General features: G+C 39.2%; 1 pseudogene; it reads right to left on the bottom strand.

Annotated features, from left to right (window-relative positions):
* Positions 1–12,283, bottom strand: part of LOC122324362 — a 55,051-nt pseudogene that overhangs the window by 6,321 nt on the left and 36,447 nt on the right.

Below are 12,283 nucleotides of genomic sequence, written 5' to 3'. Positions count from 1 at the left end.
GAAGGGCTATTCTGCAATAACCTGCTGGATGTGCATTACATGGCTTCTTGCCACTAAAATAAAAGTTCATCTGAGTATTTGAAAGTAAAGCTTCAATAAAAAATCTATTGCTAGGAAGCGGCAAGTTCAAAACAGATGGACATCATTTTTGTTAGTTTTAGTTTAGTTTTTATTTTGTGAAGACATTTTTATTGTTTTTTTTCATAGTTTAGTATTAGTTTTAATTAACGTTTAGTAGAAGTAACAGAGCAGTATGGAAATGCAAATCAGAAAAGTATACAAATATAGGCCTAAGCCAAAATGAAGCAGTTAGGCTTTTCTACTAAAATCTACAAAGTTGTATCTGATATGTTGAAATATTTAATAGCCTACTAAAATAAATGTAGCCTAATTTGATGTCTTTTTTCTTATTTACCCATAATCATGATATTGTAACTGCTACTGATCACATTTTTGAGAACAACCACGCATAAATCGTAAGTGGAACAAATGATAAAGCAAATCTTGTGAAATTTCACAAGGTTCATGTTTGAATGTTTTTTTTTTAAATTATAGGCATGTGTATGATGTGATTTCACTAATGTACATTTGATTGAAACCCCCCCTCCATTGTCAGGCCCTTACAAATTAACCCTAATATTTTCCCTGTTTGTTGATAGGCAAAGGTAAACTAAACTCTTGTTCTGCCTACATTGCTGGTGAATGAAAAAACCTTTTTAAACACATATACTTATTCACCTGGTGAGTTCCAGAGCAGGGACACAGGCCCCTGGTCGGTACGATCCACTGCCACGGTACTCTTTGGCAAAAATGAGGTCCTGCATGCTGGCTTTGGCCTCTAACACCTTCACACACTGCCGCTGCACATACTGCTTCACCTGGCTGATGTCACGTGACTCAAAAAGCAGCTTCAGTGATCGCTCCAAAATCTAACATAATAGAATTTTATTCATTAAACTCAACTGCCCCCTGGCTGAGAAACACAGCATTACAACTGCAATGTGAATGACAAGTGGAGCAAAACTTTATCAAGGGATTGGGCAAAAAGAAAATAATAATATTGGAATGCTAGTTACCTTGGCAACAGCAGGGCAACCATCACGACGTACAGTTTCAATGCCTTTGGCGTCAAAGACTGGGTTTTTCTGATCCAAGCTTTCATACATGTATCCAACATAACGCTTCTTTGTCTGTAACACACATGGGAGGTAGACCTACCCAAACAGACAAGAACGCAGAGAGTAACAAAATTGGAATAACAATCATATGAGATCTTCCCTTCAAATCAAAACCAAAGTACACTTATACACACAAACCACTTTACAAACCTTCTCAAACTTCAGTTTGATAGGTTTAGGGTTGGTAGCAGTGACCGCCTCTGCAATTTCATTACCAATCTTAAATGCCTGTTCCTTGGTTGCTCCTTTCAACAGCACAAACATACTAGAAAAGAGAAATGGACAGATCAGAGACAGCATAATTTCTACTTACAAGCAATTTGTCTGTTAACACTAAATACAAAACAACTACACAACAAAATAACAAATGTATAGTAAATAGTATTTGCTTATTTATGAAAACTGTGTTATATTAACGTGAGTTTTTAGGGAACAGTCTCACATACTAGGACAGAGCAGGAATTTCAGAAAAATCAATCAATCAATCAATCAATCAATCAATCAATCAATCAATCAATCAATCAATCAATTTAAAACTGAACTGCATCTGGCCCATCACAACAATGGAAATGTTTCAAAGGAGGCAATGCCTCAGCAGCACTGTAATTGGCTAATTCACCTAGCAATATTATAATGCTTACCTATCATATAAAAAAAAGAAGTCTCAAAATGGAGAAAATTGAAAAAAAATTGAACACACTTGCTTGGTTAGCAACATCACATCTACAATGAAATGAATTTAGACAGTTTTTATTTCTTTACCTGTCTGTATCGCCATAGACAACACGTGCTCCCCACTTCTCTGTGTCATTGACCATCTTTATGGCTCTCTCCAAAGTCTCTCGGGCCTTGTGCACAATGCTGTCACCTAACTGGTATATTAGGACAAAGACAGAATATACACAGTAATTATACAGACAACCTGCATTAGGTGGGTCTTAAAGAAAATAAGTAGTTTTCAATTATGTATTTGGTCATTAGCAAACTGTACATACAACACTGCTGCAAACCAATTAATAAAGACTGGCCCTTCCAGTCAAACAATAAGGGTAAACCTAAAATAATTTATCATATACAAGTATTCAAAAACCCAAATTTGCTAGACTTTAGATTAGCGAACACCATTTACTAATAACAAGTTGCCAAACTAGTGCTCAGTCTGTAAAATTTAATTAAGCAGACAAAAACCTACTGGCCAAAACCAAATTTTACATCTAAAATTTTGCAAATGTGATAAGGCTATTTATTTTCCCATCATAACAATTACATAATTTCTGGGATGCAAATTTCAGTACCCACCTCAACGCTGGGCATACGCCCTGAGAAGTTGGCAGAAGTGTAACCAAACGTGACATTAGCAATAAGTTTAAGGCCAAGCTGCCTGGCATCCAGCAGGCGTAATAGAGCTTTGTCATTTTTGTACACCTTCATGGACTGTTTCACCATGATCCTCGTCTTCAAGATCTCCTCAAGCATACTTGGCAGGACACCCTTCCGTACTGAAGACTGAACACACAGAGACTTGAATTGGGCTGACTTGGACACAAACATTGTATAAAAAGATGTGTTCAAAGCAAAAAAAAAATTTAAAATCTAACGTAAATGCACATCTGTTGAATTTTATATCACTGCATTATATCAGTTTCTGTTTACAGAAAGACCTTCATAATGCTTGGTAAACAAAATCAAAAGAACACCAGGGTTCAATGAATAGTTAAAATAATGTAGCTTTTAAGTTATAAGAAAATGCTGGTTAATTGTGTCACTGAGCTCTTGTCAACATCCATAAAACTGATACAGTCACACTTTTTAATGGCAGTGCATTCTCAGTATTACCTTAACAAATGCGACACCATTGGGAGAAATAGTGATGTCATTTCTGAGGTGGTAAAGGAGGTCAGGAGGGACTCTAAGGGATGTACAACCAAACCTGAACTCATCACACCTGAGACAGTGAAAAAGATAAGATTCATGAACCACAAAATACATGGATATATAAAAATACAGCATTAGTATATGCTACAACAATAGATTTAAATGTATATTACTCTAAATCCAAAAACAGCTTACGTTCCAAGATTCTCAACACGTCCAAGGCAGGTGGAGAAACAGTAATTGTAGGCAATGATGATGGATGGATAAAGTGACTGGAAATCCAACACAATAACAGAGTTGCTATAGAAACGTGACTCTGGCTCCATGACGAGCGGAATGCACTGTGGAGCTCTTTGCTGGGCACGCTGCTGTGTGCTTGGAGTCACTGGGATGTAATTCATTGGTTTTGCAATCCTTAACATCATTGACTCCACACGGTACTGCAGTAGGAGAAGAAAGACTGACTACCAACACAAAACTACAAAAGTGTATTTATGAATGTAATAAATAAAAACATAAATACAACATCTGTGAATCTTTCTTTAAGAATTATATAAGTACTGGATATCATTCCCATGTATATTAACAAATTTTTACATAGCATTGGTTCAAACTTTTCACAAAAATATAATAATTATAATCCATCATTATACATTTATTATATATCATTTATGTATAGACATTTAAATTACAAAGCTTTTTCCATATATATATATATATATATATATATATATATATATATATATATATATATATATATATATATACACATACATACATACACACATACACACATATACACACACTTGATCAATAACTTCATGTATACCATCAATACACACATTTTACTAGGGAACTCGTAAAATTGGCTGTGTTTAAAAATTGGCTCAAAATATCAAATGTCTGCTGATTGTTCTGCTCGATGGAATCATTGCCTAATGTTCAGAAAAATTTAAATGTTGGTGACCACTGTGATTTCCTATGATTTCCCAATATCTGCAGACCATTTTTTTGTCAACTAGTGACTCGTTTACTCTTCCAGACTGTAAACAAGGCAAAAAGTAATTTTGTGTATTCTAGCCTTCACTTCCAAACAAATGAACTTACTGAACTTATCAAAATAACACTTTTAGTTATACCACTAAACAAACTAAAAACTGTTATAGTGTCATATTATACTTGTGACACTTAAATCGGTATAATCACTAAATGACTACTGTCACATATTACTTGACAATGTTACCAAATAAACAAAAAAAAACTAAACAACACACAGACATTGGCATTTGTGGTTTATGAGGACTCTTTATAGGCGTAATGGTTTTTGTACTGTACAAACTCTATGTGCTATTGATCCTTGAGACACCTTGTGTGCAGTGGTCCTCCCCTGGGCAATCCAGCCTAAAAGAACAAATTTCTACAGCATGCACAGCCATTAAGAGTGGATGTCAGGATGTCTTTCTCACCGCTTGCTTCTGGGTGCTGTAGTTTCCTCACTTCAGATAATGGAAACAATTGCCATCTCACATGCCTGGGCCGTAAACATGCGTTCATGGATGGGTCATGCTCACATTGTGACCACATGTCGATGGCTTTGCTAAGGTCAGGACTACGGGGTGATCCCTTTGAGCTGGTTGACTCCTGAAACTTGAGTTTTTTGTCTTCCTGCTCACTTCTATTAAGATGATGTGAGACCTGCACAAATTCTCTGTTAATAATTTGTGCCTTGAATTCGGTCTGACTAACTCTCACATTACTTTGAGACCCCGACCTGGTTATATGCTCAAGGTTTCCACTACTCCCATTTGAGGGTCAAGTAGTGAAATTGCAAGCACTGCCCCCGGATGAGGCAGACCTGGCCCTTGCTTTGCCATTCACACCTATGTGGAGTTTCAGGAACTCCAAGGAGCTCTTTGTCTGCTTTGGGGAACAGCAGAAGGGGAATGCTGTCTCCAAACTCAGGGTGGCTCATTGGGTGGTGAATGCCATCAACTTGGCGTACCAGTCCCAGGATGAGCCATGCCCCCTAGGAGTGAGAGATCATTTCACTCTGAGTGTTGCCTGCTCTTGGGTGCTGACACAGGAAGCCTTTCTAGCAGAACAGACATATGATGGGCGACGCCCAATATCTTGACAAGATTTTACAAACTTCGTGTAGAGCCTGTGTCCTCTCATGTACTGGATAACATCAAGTAATTAAGGAGGCCAGTGTCGGTTTGCTATGCAATTCCATTGGATCTGTGCGCTATCTTCAGTCATTGCCCCCTGGAGAACGCTGACTTTTCTATTCTCTCACACTTCAGATTAGTCTGAGTAGTTTGGGACATAATGTCTCTGTTAGTTGTGTACAGAGACATTCCCTTTCAGTCAGTCAGTATGACATTACGTCATTGACTGACGTCATGGTGTCCCTATGGAAAAAGGCACAACCCAAACTGTGTTACGTAATTCAGGAACAAATGCTGACAGGTGAGCATGTAGTTGGGGACGGAGCAGAATGGCATAATCACGTGGAAATAGAAAATTCTCAATGCCCAGGGTGAATATCAATTCATTCTCTCCTTATATGAATGGATCACTCACGCTACCTAAGACTCTCATGTTTAATTCTGTATCGCTTGATTTAACAGCCATGATAGATTCAGGAGCTTCCTTGAACTTGATCAACCGCCATTAACACTCCCAAGTTGGTCTATTCCACCAAGAATCAATTTCCCTCTACATAGTTGATTCCCCCCAGCAGGAGATAATTTTGGGATTCCCATGGCTAGCCACTCAAATCCTCAACTATCCTGGCATCGTGGCGAATTACTGAACTGGTCCATTCCGTTACCAACATTGTATTCCCCAAAAACTCGTGCCTTGTTTTACCACCACCGTAGAGAGTCCTGAATCCAAGCAGGCAGTTATCATTCCCTCATGTACCTTCGTGAGGCTTTCAGTAAATCAGAAGCTACAAAATTACCGCCTCATCGATCTGGCAATTGCGCTATTGATCTTCTCCCCAACGCCATGCCCCCTAAAAGTAAAGTCTACCCGTTATATAGAACAGAAAGTCAGGCCATAGAGGATTATGTCTCAGAGGTACTCTGAGGCCCTTCAACTTCCCCCGCAGCCGTGGGATTCTTCTTTGTAGAGAAGAAGGATGGAGGTCTTCGTCCATGTATTGATTACAGAGGCCTCAACAATGTCACAGTCAAGTTTTGATATCCACTCCCTCTAGTTCCCTCATTTACACCAAACTCGATTTGAGAAGCGCATACAATCTCATCCGTATCAGGGAAGGGGATGAGTGGAAAACTGCATTAATCACCACTAGGGGCCACTATGAGTATCAGGTAATGCCGTATGAGCTTGCCAATGCACCAGCTGTATTGCTGTCATTCATCAACGACATCTTCAGAGACATTATGAACCAGTGCGTCATTGCCTATCTCAATGATATCCTTATTTACTCAAAGTCTGAAGCCGAACACATCTCCCACGTCTAGACAGTATTTTAGCATGACTTCTTAAGAATCAACTTTATGTCAAAGCAGAGAAATGTGAGTTCCACGTAACAAAAACCTCCCTCCTAGAATATTAAATTAGCCCTCAAGGTGTAAAAATGGATGAGTTAAAAGGCAAGGCAGTCATTGAATGGCCATACCCCGAATACTGTCAAAGAACTACAACATTTCTTGGGCTTTGCGAATTTCTAAAAAAACCCCACATATAATAATCTAGAACACAGCCTATCACTTGATGGCTGCTCTGTTAATTCTTCATCATCAGTTAGGAACCTAGGTGTGCTGTTTGACTGCAATCTTTCCTTCGAAAATCACGTTTCTAGCATCTGTAAAACTGTGTTTTTCCATCTTAAAAATATATCTAAATTACGACCTATGCTTTCAACCTCTAATGCAGAAATATTAATTCATGCGTTTATGACCTCGAGGTTAGATTATTGTAATGCTTTATTGGGTGGTTGTTCTGCACGCTTAATAAACAAACTTCAGCTAGTCCAAAACGCAGCAGCCAGAGTCCTTACTAGAACTAGGAAGTATGATCATATTAGCCCGGTTCTGTCAACACTGCACTGGCTCCCTATCAAACATCGAATAGATTTTAAAATCTTATTAATTACCTATAAAGCCCTGAATAGTTTAGCTCCTCAATACTTGAGCGAGCTCTTATCACATTATAGTCCTGCACGTCCGCTGCATTCTCAAAACTCTGGCCACTTGATAATACCTAGAATATCAAAATCAACTGCGGGCGGCAGATCATTTTCCTATCTAGCACCTAAACTCTGGAACAATCTCTCCTAACTCTGTTCGGGAAGCAGACACACTCTGCCAGTTTAAATCTAGATTAAAGACACATCTTTTAACTTAGCCTACACATAACACACCAACACACCTTTTATTATTCAAATCCGTTAAAGGATTTTTAGGCTGCATTACTTAGATTTGCTGGAACTGGGAACACTACTCCTACAATACGATGTACTTGTGACATCGTAAAAAGAATGGCATCTACGCTAATATTAGTCCTGTCTCTTTCTCAATCTGTTTTCACAGTTTGTATCCAGACTAGATGGTCGATCAGCACCCAGAGATTATGTTCATCAGAGACCAGAACACCTAGATGCGCCCGTGGACCGATCACTAGATCCTGATGCACACACACACACACACACACTCTAAGTCATTTACACTATCTGACACAGCTGCGTTTAAAATTGAACTGGAAGTTAAGTGCTGGGCGTCCAGTCAGAGGAGAACTGACCCCAACTGAGTCTGGTTTCTCCCAAGGTTTTTTTTTCTCCATTCTGTATGCATGGGGTTTTGTTTCCCTTGCCGCTGTCGCCTCTGGCTTGCTTGGTTGGGGACACTTAACTTCTAGTGATTATCGTTGAATTGACTACAGAGACCGTCTCTGCATTTAATAAGAAATTGGTCACTCTCGTCATTATACATCCCTGTCATTATACATCCCTGTCATTATACTGTACAGTGCTTTGATGCAACCTGTGTTGTTAAAAGCGCTATATAAATAAAAATGATTGAAAATGATTGATTGATTCTATCGAAGATTCATTCGTAACTACAGTCTTGTGGCCTCACCATTAACTTTGTTACTCAAGGGCAAACCAGCTAAGCTCACATGGACGGAGGCCAAACAAGCCTTCGTCTCAAGGTTAAATTCACATCAGCCCCCATTCTACAACACCCTGATCCTGACCTACCATTTATTGTAGAAGTTGACGTGTCCGACTGTGGTATAAGTGCCGTCCTCTCACAACGATCTAGCAAGACCTGTAAATTACACCCATGTGCATTCTACTCCAGAAAACTCACTCCCGCTGAAAGGAATTACGACGTAGGCAACAAAGAACTCCTGTCCATGAAAGTGGCGATCGAAGAATGGCGACACTGGCTTGAAGAGGCTGTTACCGATCATAAAAATCTCAAATACATTGAGTGTCAACGATTAAATCCACGTCAAGCTTGTTGGTCTGTTTTTACACGATTCCAATTCACGATCAGGTACAGACTCGGAAGTAAGAACAGTAAGGCAGATACCCTCTCCCGAAGGTATGAACGATCCACAGAACAATCAGACCCTGAGCCCGTCCTTCTACCTTCTGTAATCCTGGCCCCAGTGTCCTAGGATATCATGGAGGAACTACAATGAGTGCAAAAACATGAACCGATGCCGGCACAAACTCTACCCGACCAATAGTACAATCTCTCTACATTACGCCAACGCATTATGCAGTGGATTCATACCTCGCTAACTGCAGGACATACAGGTATTTCCCGCACTATACGTCTGGTTCAGAACTCCTTCTGGTGGCCTGAGATGATCAAGGATGTCACTGGTTACGTCAAGTCATGCCAAGTTTGTGCTCAAGAATTACCATCAGGGCTCCTCCAATCACTCCCGATTCCTCAAATGGCCATGGTCACATTCATCTATAGACTTCGTAACCGACCTTCCTGTTCCAATAATTTCACTACAATACTCTGGAATTATCGACAGCTTTTCGAAGTCATGCCGTCCTCATCCCTCTGAAGGACTTCCCACAGCCATGGAGACAGCTCAGGCCCTCTTTCACCATGTCTTCCAGATTTTTGGACTTCCAGAAGATATTGTGAGTGATCGGGGGAACCCAAATCACGTCTCAGGCATGGAGAGTTTTTTTGCAAACACCTCGATATCAATATCAGTTTAACCTCTGGATTCTGTAATGCTTAGCAGAGGAGCCATCACCAGAGTACTAGCAGTACCCCACTCCTCTGTCTTCTTCTACTATCATTTCCTGTCCAGAGCCTTAAAACCAGGAGCCCTCTTTTAGATCGTCGCAGCATTGCCAGTCTACCTGCCTTAGTAAATGTTCTTGTATATCTGATTGTTTGCAATGTGTTTGGACCTTGCCTGCCTGTTTGAATTACGCTTCACGGATCTGCCCTTTGGACTCTTTGCCTGGACTGAAATGCCTTTCTGGTTACGACTCACTGCCTGCCTTCTCACTATCATTTATTAGATTATCCCAGTGTTTGTTTTAAGATCGGACTGTTTCACTGTTACTGACCCATTGCCTGGCTTACCGTTTATGCTTTCTGTTTCAACCTGTTAATAAACTTCTGCAAATAGATTCGATGTGTGGCTTCCGCCTCCTCCTTACAAGTTAAGACATACTGTTAAGAAAGATGTATATTTTGAAAATCTCAGCCATTGATTCAGTCAATCAATCAATCCCATATAAATTAACACAAATTCCAGAAAAATATTAAGCAGCACAATTGTTTCCAACACTGACAATAACCAAATATCAAATCAGCACATTAGTATGATTTTTTTTAAAAATCAAGTGACACTTAAGACTGGAGTAAAGGCTGATTTGAAAAGGCTGATGGTCCACCCTTTGCTGCTATAACAGCTTCAACTCTTCTGGAAAGGCTTTCCACAAGGTTTAAGAGTGTGTTTATGGGAATTTTTGGAACTAAGGTGCCAAGCCCAGCTCCTAAAAAACAACCCCTCACCACAATATCCCTCTCCACCAAACTTTACACTTGGTACAATGCAGTCAGACAAGTGCTGTTCTCCTGGCAACTGCCAAAACCCAGACTTATCTATCAGATTGTCAGATGGAGAAGCACGATTCGTCACAATTTATTGCACTTGGTGATGTATGGCTTGGATGCAGCTGCTCAGCCATGGAAACCCATTCCATGAAGCTCTCTGTGCACTGTTCTTGACCTAATCTGAACATGAATCTCAACATGAAAGTTTGGAGGTCTGTAGTGATTGACTCTGCTGAAAGTTGGCGACCTCTTCGCACTATGTGCCTCAGCATCCACTGGCCCTGCTCCGTCAGTTTACATGGCAAACCACTTCATGGCTGTGTTGTGGTCGTTCCCAAACACTTCCACATTCTTATAAAACAGCTGACAGTTGACTGTGGAATATTTAGAAGCAACAAAATTTCAGGACTGGATTTGTTGCACGTGTGGCATCCTATCACAGTTCCACGCTGGAATTCATTGAGCTCCTGAGAACGACCCATTCTTTCACAAATGTTTGTGAAAACAGTCTGCATGCCTAGGTTCTTGATTGGATCACCTGATTCCAATTATTTGGATGGGTAGCGAATACTTTTGGCAATATAGTGTATAAACTAATGTTACTTCCAGGCCAGAGAGAGCACCCAACCACACAGCAACAAGGACTTAATTTTAAATTTGACATTATAAACAGCAGGAATAACAGATTAACACCATCGCATTGTGCATTAAGCGCATGCCTTATAGTTTTGAATGCACTTGGAATGCAACTGGTAACAACCAAGAACAAAGACATCACCTCCTAAATGGATTAAATAGCTGTTGAAATGGTCTATATAACAAACTTGAATTAACAAAATATATAAAAATATAAAAGATCACAAACTTATGTGCAATTAGTTACAGAAATGCACTATTAATTAATGGAACTCAAACAGGAGCTTTTTGGCCCACATAATGTGGATTTCAGGCATTATAGGAGAAGATTTAGCAATATCATGTCGGCATATGGAAGTTGCAAAAAGTGACTGTATTAGATAAAAACATTTCGCAATGAGATTTTTCAATAATTTCACGTCATGTTAAAGGTTGTGGAATCTTTTAATTAAATATCAGATTAAATTTTCAAATTTATTTTTAAAGACTTCTTTGCTCATATTTACCAGTTATGATAGCACAATTGTATATAGTGATTAAACAGAGTGGCTAAAGACATCAGTGTGACATGTTTTAGATGGATCCTTACCTGTGACCCCCTGGTTAGCACGTGGTAGAACTGGATTCCAAACACACGTGCCAGCTCACTTGTCCTGCCGATAATATCCTGCTGCTGAAGCAACTGGACTGTGCCACACAGCGGCTCACATAATGATCCACCACTTTCCACCTGTCCAAAACAACAGAACACACAAACAAAGAAACAAGAAACAAAAGAAACAAAGAAAATTTGCTTAAGAGTTGCTTAAGATACTGGGGTTTTACACACACACACACACACACACACACACACACACACAAACGTACATAGTACACACAAGCATAAATATATTACTTTAACAAAAGCAAACACAAAAATTACTTAATTTTTTTATAACAATTAATTGTTTGACAGCACCAATTGTCAGCATTTTGTGTTGTATTATTGCCTGTTTTACACATTAATAAACATTTCACATACTTTTTGCTGGTGTGTATATATATATATATATATATATATATATATATATATATATATATATATATATATATATATATATATATATATATACATTATTAGAAAGATAAATAGAGCAATGATATTCATAGGAAGTAATAGACTTTTGACAGATAGATATAAGAACAATTCCCACCTATGCAGGTGTGTGTTGTGGTCAAACCAGTCGGAGAGTGTGCGATGGCTATAGAGAGGAAAGCGCTGATGCAGGAGGTGGAAAGCCACATTCTCAAAAGTGTAGTTATTCAATGCAGCCTGAAAAAAATTCATGAAGCACCTGATAAAACACTCAAATAAATGGTGTTAGCTCTGGCACTTATGGCGTATGAATTTCAAGACAACCTCAGTCTTCATAATCCTCCACATGTTGAGGACAACACGTCCAACAATGTGAATTTCAGTCATAGTGTCTGCACCATACTCGTCTTTCTCTGCCATGAACCTATTTTCTTTTGTATCTCCTG

Source organism: Puntigrus tetrazona, chromosome 20, assembly GCF_018831695.1.
Source record: "Puntigrus tetrazona isolate hp1 chromosome 20, ASM1883169v1, whole genome shotgun sequence".
Lineage (NCBI taxonomy): Eukaryota > Metazoa > Chordata > Actinopteri > Cypriniformes > Cyprinidae > Puntigrus > Puntigrus tetrazona.
The sequence above is the reverse complement of the archived record's forward strand: the minus strand, read 5'-3'. Positions and strand labels throughout refer to the sequence as shown.